The 11,823-nt window shown below is 44.0% G+C and overlaps 1 non-coding gene and 1 pseudogene across 1 annotated transcript; one reads left to right on the forward strand and one right to left on the reverse strand.

Moving 5' to 3' along the window:
* Positions 1–558: 558 nt before the first annotated feature.
* Positions 559–5,815, forward strand: LOC100996128 (26S proteasome non-ATPase regulatory subunit 10-like; annotated as a pseudogene).
* Positions 5,816–11,281: 5,466 nt separating this feature from the next.
* On the reverse strand, positions 11,282–11,387 carry LOC112439381 (U6 spliceosomal RNA). Its single transcript, XR_003027677.1, has one exon. It is a non-coding gene; the product is annotated as a U6 spliceosomal RNA (small nuclear RNA).
* Between the last annotated feature and the right edge of the window lie 436 nt (positions 11,388–11,823).

Below are 11,823 nucleotides of genomic sequence, written 5' to 3' on the forward strand. Positions count from 1 at the left end.
AACTCCCTGAACCCTGTCCTCTTGGGCCTTTTATGAAGACTTCTTGGACAGGCATGACTGAAGCATGGACAACCATGTTGAAATGTGATTGGACAAAAAGGGAATGATCTAAACCCAGCAAGTCCTGTCTGTTCAGATTCTTCTTGGCTCTTCAGTGCAGCATTCTTACCTCCAGGTAATGAGGCAGAACTTCCTCTGGAATGGAGAGTTTTATGAGTCACAATTAGATTAGAATCCTGCATCAGGCAGGTGAAAGAAGGGCAAGAGAAGGTCAAAGAGAGAGATTCTGTTTACTGTGACATGGGCTATGGGAGTTATGAGTCACGAACCATGGATGAAAACACATATATTGGCCAGGTGCTGTGGCTCATGACTATAATCCTATAGCACTTTGGGAGGCTGAAGTGGGAGGATCACTTGAGCTCAGGAGTTCTAGACCAGCCTGGGTAACATAGTGAGCCCTCATCTCTAAAAATAAATAAATAACTCACACACACACACACACACACACACACACACACACACACAAATAATATCACAAGTTCCTGGGAAAGCAAAATGGAGGGGTGTGTGTCTAACCTAATGGTCTGCAACCTGGCCTACAGAGGAAGCTGGAAGAGTTGAAGGAGAGTATTCTGGCAGATAAATTCCTATCTAGTAGAACTGACTAGAACAGCAGAACTGCATTGCACTGGGCATGCTCAGCCAGACATGCAGAAATTGTTGAATTTGTGTTGCAACTTGGAGTGCCAGTGAGTGATAAAGGCGATACAGGTTGGTCTCCTCTTCGTACTGTGGCTTCCGCTGGGCGGGATGAGATTGTAAAAGCCCTTCTGGGAAAATGTGCTCAAGTAAATGCTGTCAGTCAAAATGGCTGTACTCCCCTACATTATACAGCTTCCAAAAACAGGAATGAGATTGTTGTCAAGTTACTAGAAGGCGGGGTTGATCCACATGCTGAGGACCATTGTGAGGCTACAGCAATGCACCGGGCAGCAGCCAAGGGTAACTTGAAGATGATTCCTATCCTTCTGTACTACAGAACATCCACAAACATCCAAGACACTGAGGGTAACACTCCTCTACACTCAGCCTGTGATGAGGAGAGAGTGGAAGAAGGAGCAAGTGTCCCAAGGAGCAAGTATTTACATTGAGAATAAAGAAGAAAAGACACCACTGCAAGCGGCCAGAGGTGGCCTACGTTTAATACTCAAGTGAATGGTGGAAGGTTAAACAGCTTGGATTTATTCTTACCGTTTTTTTTTTGTTTTTTTTTTTTGAGACGGAGTCTCACTCCGTCACCCAGGCTGGAGTGCAATGGTGTGATCTTGGCTCACTGCAACCTCTGCCTCCCGGGTTCAAGCAATTCTCCTGCCTCAGCCCTCTGAGTAGCTGGGATTACAGGCATGTGCCACCATGCCCGGCTACTTTTTGTATTTTCAGTAGAGACGGGCTTTCACCATCTTGGCCAGGCTGGTCTCAAACTCCTGACCTCAAGTGATCCGGCTGCCTTGGCCTCCCAAAGTGCTGGGATTACAGGCATGAGCCACCGTGCCCGGCCCTATTCTTACTTTTTATGTTGTGTTGTTGTTCCCAGTGTCCTGGAAACTAATGTACTTGTGCACAAGACATCATCTATGAATGATAAAGTTTTCTCACCTTCAAAGTCGTATAAACATGTTGACCGTTGTTCCTGCTGAGTTACTTGTTCTAAGCTTACAGCTTTGCTTTCCAGGCATCAAATAACTCTTGAGATTGTTCTACTGCTGTCATATATTCTTGTATATTGAATTCTGGTTAATTTTGAATAACTAATTCTGTGGCTGTTGTGAGTTTTCAGCACCCTCCCATGTACCTTATATCCCTTTCTGAAACAGAACCGCTCCAATAGAAATAAGCCAGTTGTTCTACCAGATGTTTCTATGTGGATTCTGTAATGTGCCTCCATATAGTTAAAACATCCTAACTTGTTTTTCAAGCTTCCTCAGGCCTATGCCAACATTTCTGTTTTTTTGTTTATTTGTTTGTTTTTGTTTTGTTTTGTTTTTGAGATGGATTTTCACTTTTGTTGCCCAGGCTAGAGTGCAATGGCACAATCTCGGCTCATTGCAACTTCTGCCTCCTGGGTTCAAGCAATTCTCCTGTCTCAGCCTCCTGAGTAGCCGGGATAACAGACGCATGCCACCACGCCTGGCTAATTTTTGTATTTTTAGAAGAGAAGGGGTTTCATCACATTGGTCAGGCTGGTCTCGAACTCCTGACCTCAGGTGATCCGCCCGCCTCGGCCTTCCAAAGTGCTGGGATTACAGGTATGAGCCACCGCGCCCAGCCTAAAAATTGTTGTTGTTGTTGTTTGGTTTTTTTTTTTTTTTTTTTTTTTTTGAGACGGAGTCTCGCTCTGTCACCCAGGCAGGAGGGCAGTGGCGCAATCTCGGCTCACTGCAACCTCTGCCTCCCGGGTTCAAGCAATTATCTTGCTCAGCTTCTTGAGTAGCTGGAATTATAGGCACATGCCACCACGCCTGGCTAATTTTTGTATTTTTAGTAGAGAGGGTTTTTCACCACGTTGGTCAGGCTGGTCTTGAACTCCTGACCTGGTGATCTGCCAGCCTCGGCCTCCCAAAGTGCTGGAATTACAGATGTGAGCCACCATGCCCAGCCACATTTCTGTTTTGTTCAGCCATGAGATTTAATTTATTTTTGTGATAGGAGGAACATTTCTTTTTCTATTTTTTTTTTTTTTTTTAGACAGAGTTTCACTCTTGTCATCCAGGCTGGAGTGCAATGGCATGATCTCAGCTCACTGCAACCTCTGCCTCCCGGGTTCAAGTGATTCTCCTGCCTCAGCCTCCTGGGTAGCTGGGACTACAGGCGTGTGCCACCATGCCTGGCTAATTCTTTTTTGTATTTTTAGTAGAGACGGGGTTTCACCATGTTGGCCAGGCTGGTCTTGAACTCCTGACTTCAGGTGATCCACCTGCCTTGGTCTCCCAAAGTGCTGGGATTACAGGAGTGAGCCACCGTGCCCAGACGGACATTTACATATTTTAGTGGACCAAATGTTAAGTTGGAGGGTGTGCTCTAAAACAGTAAACAACAATAGCCCATGTACCCACGTATTTTTTTGATGAGCTGTTTACTCTAAAATAAAATGCATGGCTTTTTAAAAATACCTATATTGAGTCATCTTGTATTGAAAAGAATGTTAAGCTTGTTAAAATGATATGTAACAAAAATGTATTTTGATTTGTATTTCGGAAACTAAAAAAGAAGATGTTGAAAGAAAAAAAATCACAAGCCTGATAAGTTATAATGAAGTTTTTCTTCACCAATCCGTTTCCTTTAATCCTGATATCACCAGACTGTACATATTCCTCACCCCTTCTTTTTATTTATTTTATTCTGTTTTATTGTGTTTTATTTTTTGGGACAGGGTCTCACTCTGTCGCCCAGGCTGGAGTGCAGTGGAGGATAACAAAGTAATGGTGAATACTCTGAAAATTTGAAGTACTTGACGTAATAGCTTCCTTACAAAGCATATTAAATGATATTGTAATTTATCGTTTCTTTCATTGAGATCAAGGCTAAGCCCAAAATTTTAAAGGAAAATAAAAATGAAAGGGCACTACCCCTTGACTCTTTTCTCTCTTTAGGGAAGACTCAAAGACCTTCTAGGAGATAGTATCAGAAAGTACCAGCGACTTAGGCATCGCTTCAAGTGTTTCAATGGGGACAGGCAGGAAAGTGGCATAGTGGTGGTTCTAGGAGATATTTTTTCCCCCAAATCCTAGTAGTTAATCAAAAATAATCGTCACCAGCAACAACTGAAAATACTTATGGGGCTAGTCACAGACTTCAGCAGTCCCACTATTTAGAATTTTACATTGAAAACAAGATCTAGCTGGGTGAGGTGGCTCACGCCTGTAATCCCAACACTTTGGGAGGCCGAGGCAGGCAGATCACCTGAGGTCGGGAGTTTGAGACCAGCCTGGCTAACATGGCGAAACTCTGTCTCTACTAAAAATACAAAAAATTAGCCAGGCATGGTGGTGGGTGCCTGTAATCTCAGCTACTTGGGAGGCTGAGGCACGAGAATTGCTTGAACCCGGGAGGTGGAGGTTGCAGTGAGCGGAGATTGTGCCATTGCACTCTAGCCTAGGGGACAGAGCTACGCTCTGTCTCAAAAAAAAAAAAAAAAAAAAAAAATCTGCATTTGCCTCTGCCATGATTTGGCTAATGACTACAGATTCCAGTAGGCTACAATCTGTCAGTACCAGCATATCCCAAACAGTCAGAAGATTTCAGATGGAGTACTTATTTTGGTAGTTATGTGATTATTTTAATCAGCATTGGAAAAAATATAACAAATTTAACCTGTGTTTTCACTGAAGCTAAGTAAATGCGAATTGTAACCTATAGTTACAAAAATTTGTTAAGAAAAACTAGGCATCCCAGCACTTTGGGAGGCTGAACTGCGAGGATTGCTTGAGGCCAGGAGTTTGAGACCAGCCTGGGTAACACAGCAAGACCTCATCTCTTAAAAAAAAAAAGAAAAAGAAAAAGAAAAATTAGGTAAATATGTCAAAGAGTACTCAGGTATAGCAAAAATTATGAAGCCTGAATAACTGAAGAATGACTGGATTTATACCAAAAAAATAAGGTCTGTAAACTGCTGCTTTGCTTCTGAGTTGACTGCGCCTCAGGCTTAGATGCAGGGACTACATTTAAAGGGCACCCTTACCAACCCATGATATAGGCTCAGCTTTGAGTTTGGGCAAACACCATACAAAGTCTACAAATAATATCAGCAGAAGTAACAACACAAAACAATGAATGTGGGAGTAAACAGGAGGAACTATTCTGTCACTCTGAGCTTGGTTCCTTAATGTAGTAGGAGGCGGAGGTTGCAGTGAGCAGAGACGGTGACAGTGCACTCCAGCCTGGGTAACAGAGTGAGACCCTGTCTCAAAAAAAAAAAAAAAATCTTGAGATGGAGAGATTATCTTGGATTATTCAGGTGGGCCCATTGGAATCACAAAGTTCTTATAAGAGGGAGGCAGGACATTGGTAGACCGAGGCAGGCAGATCATGAGGTCAGGAGATTGAGACCAGCCCGGCTAACACGGAGAAACCCCGTCTCTACTAAAAATACAAAAAATTAGCCGGGAGTGGTGGTGGGTGCCTGTAGTCCTGGCTACTTGGGAAGCTGAGGCAGGAGAATGGCGTGAACCCAGGAGGCGGAGCTTGCAGTGAGCCGAGATCGCACCACTGCACTCCAGCCTGGGCGACAGAGCAAGATTCTGTCTCCAAAAAAAAAAAAAAAAGAGGGAGGCAGGAGGGTCAGAGTCAAAGAAGGTGTGACAATGATGAAAGCAGAGGTCAGAGTGACGTGGCTATGAGCCAAGGAATGTAGGCAGTCTCTAGATAATGAAAAAGGCCTGCCCTGGAGCCTCCAGAAGGAACACATCTCTGCCTACTGCTTGATTTTAGCTCTGTGAGACCCATTTCAGATTTTTGATTTTTTTTTTTTAACTAAATATCCAGACTTCAAGGAGACCATTTCAGATTTTTAACCTCCAGAGCTGTAAGATACTAAATTTGCGGCCAGGCGCAGTGGCTCGTGCCTGTAATCCCAGCACTTTGGGAGGCTGAGGCGGGTGGATCACCTGAGGTCAGGAGTTTGAGACTAGCCTGACCAACATGGTGAAACCCCGTCTCTACTAAAAATACAAAAATTAGCTGGCCGTGCTGGCAGGCACCTGTAATCCCAGCTACTTGGGAGGCTGAGGCAGAAGAATCGCTTGAACCAGGAAGGCAGAGGTTGCAGTGAGCTGAGATCACGCCACTGCACTCCAGCCTGGGCGACAGAGTAAAACTCCATCTCAAAAAAAAAAAGATACTAAATTTGTGTTGTTTTTAAGTCACTAACTTGGCAGTTTTAGTTACAGCAGCAACAGAAAACTAATACAAGCACCAAGGCACTGGGCTTTATATTGTGGGAGATACAAAGATTAATAAAACATAATCTACCCTCTCAAGGTGGATACAATTTAGTAGAAGAGATGAAACACATTACTAAATATGCTAGAACATATCATAAAAGCAGCAGAAAGAATGGCTATGGGAGTCCAAAGGAAAGAAACCACCCTGTTTCTAGGGTTATTCATACTGGAGGAGGAGGTTTTTGAGCTGATCTTAAAAGGATAATGCAGATTTTCTTTTTCGTTTTGGAGACATGGTCTCGCTCTGTCACCCAAGCCAAAGTGCAGTGGCGCGATCTCAGCTCACTGCAGCCTCTACCTCCTGGGCTCAAGTTATCCACCCAGATCTCGGCTCACTGCAGCCTCTGCCTCCTGGGCTCAAGTTATACACCCACCTCACCCTCCTGAGAAGTTTGGACTACAAGCGTGAGCCACTGCACACCGCACCCAGGCGGGATAAGTAAAATTTTTTTTTTTTTTTAGATGGAGTCTCTGTTGCCCAGGCTGGAGCACAGTGGTGCCATCTCGGCTCACCGCAACCCCCGCCTCCTGGGTTCAAGCAATTCTCCTGCCTCAGCCTCCAGAGTAGCTGGAACTACAGGCACGCGCCACCATGCCAAGCTAATTTTTTTTGTATTTTTAGTAGAGACGGGGTTTCACCATGTTGGCCAGGATGGTCTCGATCTCTTGACCTAGTGATCCACCCGCCTCGGCCTCCCAAATTGCTGGGATTACACGCGAGAGCCACTGTGCCCTGCCAGGATAAGTAAATTTTTAGAGATGAATAAAAAAAGATGGAGAAAGTGGCACACTTTTACAAATTAAATCACAATATAAGGCATTTTTAAATAAACCTATTATTAGTCATTTGATAAAGGAAATACTCCCATAATAAAAAGCAATCATGCCCTAACATATCTTTTGTTTTAAGGAAGACACAAGGCCGGGCGTGGTGGCTCACGCCTGTAATCCCAGCACTTTGGGAGGCTGAGGCGGGCGGATCACAAGGTCAAGAGATCAAGACCATCCTGGCCAACATGGTGAAACCCTGTCTCTATTAAAAGTACCAAAAAAATTAGCTGGGCGTAGTGGCACACACCTGTAATCCCAGCTACTCGGGAGGCTGAGGCAGGAGAATCGCTTGAACCTGGGAGGCAGAGGTTGCAGTGAGCCAGGATTGTGCCACTGCACTCCAGCCTGGCGACAAAGCAAGACTCCATCTCAAAAAATAAAAATAAAAATAAAAAATAAGGAAGACACAATTAGATTTGCTCGAACCTAAATAATGACAGCATTGTAATTATAGTTTTAAAAATTATAAATGTCACTGGGTCCAGTGGCTCATGCCTGTAATCCCAGCACTTTGGGAGGCTGAGGTGAGAGGATTACTTGAAGCCAAGAGTTCAAGACCAACCTGAGCGACAGAGCAAGGCCCTATCTCTACAAAAACAAAAATTAAAAAATCACTGGGCATGGTGGCACCTGCCTGTAGTCCCAGCTACTTGGGAAGCTATGGTGGAAGGATGGTTTGGGCCCAGGAATTTGAGGTTGCAGTGAGCTATGATTGAGCCACTGTACTTCAGCCTGGCAACAGAGGGCGACCCCATCTAAAAAAAAAAAAAATTATAGTTGTAATATATGCTCATGGTACTAAAAAAACATAAACTGAACAGTAGTGTGTCAAGCAAAAAGTAAGTTTTCTGGCCGGGTGCGGTGGCTCACGTCTGTAATCTCAGCACTTTGGGAGGCCAAGTGGGGGCGGATCACCTGAGGTCAGGAGTTCAAGACCAGCCTGGCTAACATGGTGAAACCCTGTCTCTACTAAAAATACAAAAATCAGCCAGGCATGGTGGCACACTCTTGTAATTCCAGCTACTTGGGAGGCTGAGGCAGGAGAATAGCTGGAACCTGGGAGGCAGAGATTGCAGTGAGCCAAGAGCGTGCCAATGCACTCCAACCTGAGTGACAGAGTGAGTCTGCCTCAAAAAAAACTAAGGTTTTCCTGTCTGTTTCCCATTTGCACTCCCTATTAGAGGAAATCACTGTTTCCTTCTAGAAAAGTTTGATTGAAATAATTATGTATAATACATGTTTCTCTGCATAAACCTACGCATGTACCCATCCATTTTTTTTAAATATAGAGATGGGGTCTTACTATGTTGCCCAGGCTGGTCTCAAACTCCTGAGCTGAAGCAATCCTCCCACCTCGGCCTCTCAAAGTGCTGGGATTATAGATGTGAGCCACCATGACCTGCTTATCCATCCATTTTTTAAATTATTACTATTTTTGAGACAGAGTCTAGCTCTGTCGCCCAGGCTGAACGGTAGTGGCACAATCTCGGCTCACTGCATCCTCCACCTCCCGGGTTCAAGCGATTCTCCTACCTCAGCCTCCTGAGTAGCTGGGATTACAGGTGTGTGCCACCATGTCCAGCTCATTTTTGTATTTTTAGTAGAGACAGGGTTTTGCCATGTTAGCCAGGCTGGTCTCGAATTCCTGAGCTCAGGTGATCCACCTGCCTCAGCCTCCCAAAGTGCTGGGATTACAGGCGTGAGCCACTGCACCTGGCTTACCCCTCCATTTTTTCACACAAACAGGACCTTGCAAAATATAATGATCTTTGAGAAGTTACAATATATAAACATCTTTCCATATTGGTACACAGAGATCTAGAGACTTCATTGTTATTGTTATTTTTCACTAATGTCATTTTGTTACAGGAAGGGGGTCCCGATCCAGACCCCAAGAGAGGATTCTTGGATCTCGCACAAGAAAGATTTCAGGGTGAGTTCACAGAGCAAAGTAGAAGCAAGTTCATTAAGAAAGTAAAGTAGTGAAAGTACAGCTATTCCATAGACAGAGTAGAACGTTCCCGAAAGTAAGAGGAAGAACGCATCCACCCTAAGTACAATACTTGTATATATAGAATAAAAAAAGATCATGGGAAGATGTGCTGTGCTCAAGGGTTTGTGATAAAGGATTAATTTTCTTAATTACTGTATTTTGCAAGAATCGATATTATTATCTTTAAAGCAAAATTAGGAATGCCTTTGTTCTCAAGATATTGGGATATCAGGACACTCCCAAGTCTGGGTCTGTCTAGTAAACATTATCAATTTGTTCCCTTACTAAACACCTAGAGGCTAGGAATACCTTTCTGGTACAGCAGCCCAGCAAGTTCCAGCCTCATTTTCCTAGCCCTCACTCAGGATGGAGTCTGTCTGGTTAGAACGCCTCTGGCAATTCTATTGTACCAGTATTCACTCTAGGAGGCCATATTACATTTAACAATCATTCTCTCTCTTTATTTTATTTTGTTGGAGACAGAGACTCACTCTGTCACCCAGGCTGGAGTGCAGTGGCACAATCACAGCTTACTGCAGCCTCGGACTCCTGGATTCAATCAATCCTCCCACCTCGGCTTCCCGAGAAGCTGGGACTACAGGCGTGCACTACTATACCCAGATAATTTATTTTTAAATTTTTATTTATTAACTTTTATTTATTATTTATTATTATTATTTTTTTGAAATGGAGTCTTGCTCTGTCGCCCAGGCTGGAGTGCAGTGGTGTAATCTCGGCTCCCTGCAAACTCCCCCTCCTGGGTTCAAGTGACTCTCCTGCCTCAGCCTCCCAAGTAGGTGGAATTACAGGTGCACATCACCATGCCCAGCTAATTTTTATATTTTTTAACCCCTGACAATCACTACTGTTTTCTATTTCTATAATTTTGTCCTTTCAAAAATGTTATATCTTGCAGGAGGTAACTATTTGTTTATTTGAGACAGATGTTTACATATTGTAAATGCTCAAAGATCATTATATTTTGCAAGAGACCAGGTTTCACCATGTTGGCCAGGCTGGTCTCAAACTCCTGACCTCAGGTGATCCACCTGCCTCAGCCTCCAAAAGCGTTGGGATTACAGGTGTGAGCCACTGGGCCTGGCCCATGTTGCCCTTTAATAGCCACAGTTCATCTGTCTCCTGCCCCCATTCTCTCCTTAACCCCTGACAACCACTTGTGTTTTCTGTTTCTATAATTTTGTCTTTTCAAAAATGTTATATCATGCAGGAGGTAACTATTTATTTATTTATTTGAGACAGAGTCTCACTCTATCACCCGGCTGGAGTGCAGTGTTATGATCTCAGCTCACTGCAACCTCCACCTCCTGGGTTCAAGCAATTCTCCTGCCTCAGCCTCCCGAGTAGCTGGGATTACAGTCATGCGCCACCATGCCCAGCTAATTTTTGTATTTTTAGTAGAAATGGGCTTTCCCCATGTTGGCCAGGCTGGTCTCGAACTCTTGACCTCAAGTGATCCACCTGCCTAGGCCTCCCAAAGTGCTGGGATTACAGGCGTGAGCCACCGCGCCTGGCCAAGGGGTAGCTTTTCAGCATTGACTTAAAATTCAGCATAATAATCTGGAGATTCATACAGGTTGTGATATGTAATAATAAATAGACCCTTTCTTTTTATTACCAAGTAGTATTCCACAGTATGAATATATCACAGTTTACCCATTCATCCATTGAAAGACATCTGGATTGTTTTCAGTTTCTGCCTATTATAAATAAAGCTGCTCTGAACATTCATATCAGAGTCTTTGTGTGAACATAAGTCTTCATTTCTCTCAGCTAAATGCCCAAGAGTGAAATTGCTGGATCACATGGTATGGTGGTGGTTACCTGTTTAGCTTTTTAAGAAACTGTTGCTGCAACCAGGCGTAGTGGCTCACGCCTGTAATCCCAGCACTTTGGGAGGCCAAGGCGGGCGGATCACCTGAGGTCAGGAGTTTGAGACCAGCCTGGCCAACATGGTGAAACTCGTCTCTAATAAAAATACAAAAATTAGTCAGGCATGGTGGCGGGTTCCTGTAATCCCAGCTCCTCGGGAGGCTGAGGCAGGAGAATCGCTTGAGCCTGGGAGGCAGAGGTTGCAGTGAGCCGAGACCATGAAACTGCAGTCCAGCCTGGGCAAAAGAGCGAGACTCCGTATCAAAAAAAAAAGAAAGAAAAGAAAAGAAACTACTACTGCTTTCCAGGTGGCTATACCTCACTTTACATTTCCATCAGCAGAGGATGAGAGATCCAGTTTCTCGGCATCCTTGTCAGAATTTGTTGTTGTCACTTTGTTATTTTAGCCATTCTAATAGGTGTACAGCGATATTTCATTGTGGTTTTTATTTGCATTTCTCAAATGGCTAATAGTGTTAAACATCTTTTTGTATGCTTGTTTGCCATCTGTATATCCTCCTCAGTGAAATGTTTGTTTTCTTTTTTAAATTTTGTTTAATGTTTTAAAAATATGCAACACTTCATGAATTTGCATGTCATCTTTGCGCAGGGCCCGTGCTAATCTCTGTATTGTTCCGATTTTTTAATACATGTGCTGCGGAAGTGAGCACAGAATGTTTTTCAAATCTTTTGTTCATGCTGTATTAGGACTGTTTTGTTTTTGCTTTTGTTTTTGAGACGGAGTCTTGCTCTGTTGTCCAGGCAGGAGTGCAGTGGCTTGATCTGGGCTCATTGCAACCTCCGTCTCCCGGGTTCAAGAGATTCTCCTGCCTCGGCTTCCCGAGTAGCTGGGATTACAGGAGTCTGCCGCGACGCCCGGCTAATGTTTATATTTTTATTACAGACGGGATGTCACCATGCTGGCCAGGCTGGTCTCGAACTCCCAGCCTCAGGCAATCTGCCCGCCTCGGCCTCCCAAACTGCTAGGATTACAGGCATGAGCCACCGCGCCCGGCCAAAACTGTTGTTTTTTTACTGTTGAGTTTTTTGCGAGTTTTTATCTATTCTAGATACCAGTACTTTGCCAGATACGTGGTTTGCACATAT

The sequence above is a fragment of the Pan paniscus genome, chromosome 2, assembly GCF_029289425.2.
Source record: "Pan paniscus chromosome 2, NHGRI_mPanPan1-v2.0_pri, whole genome shotgun sequence".
In the NCBI taxonomy this organism is placed as follows: Eukaryota; Metazoa; Chordata; class Mammalia; order Primates; family Hominidae; genus Pan; species Pan paniscus.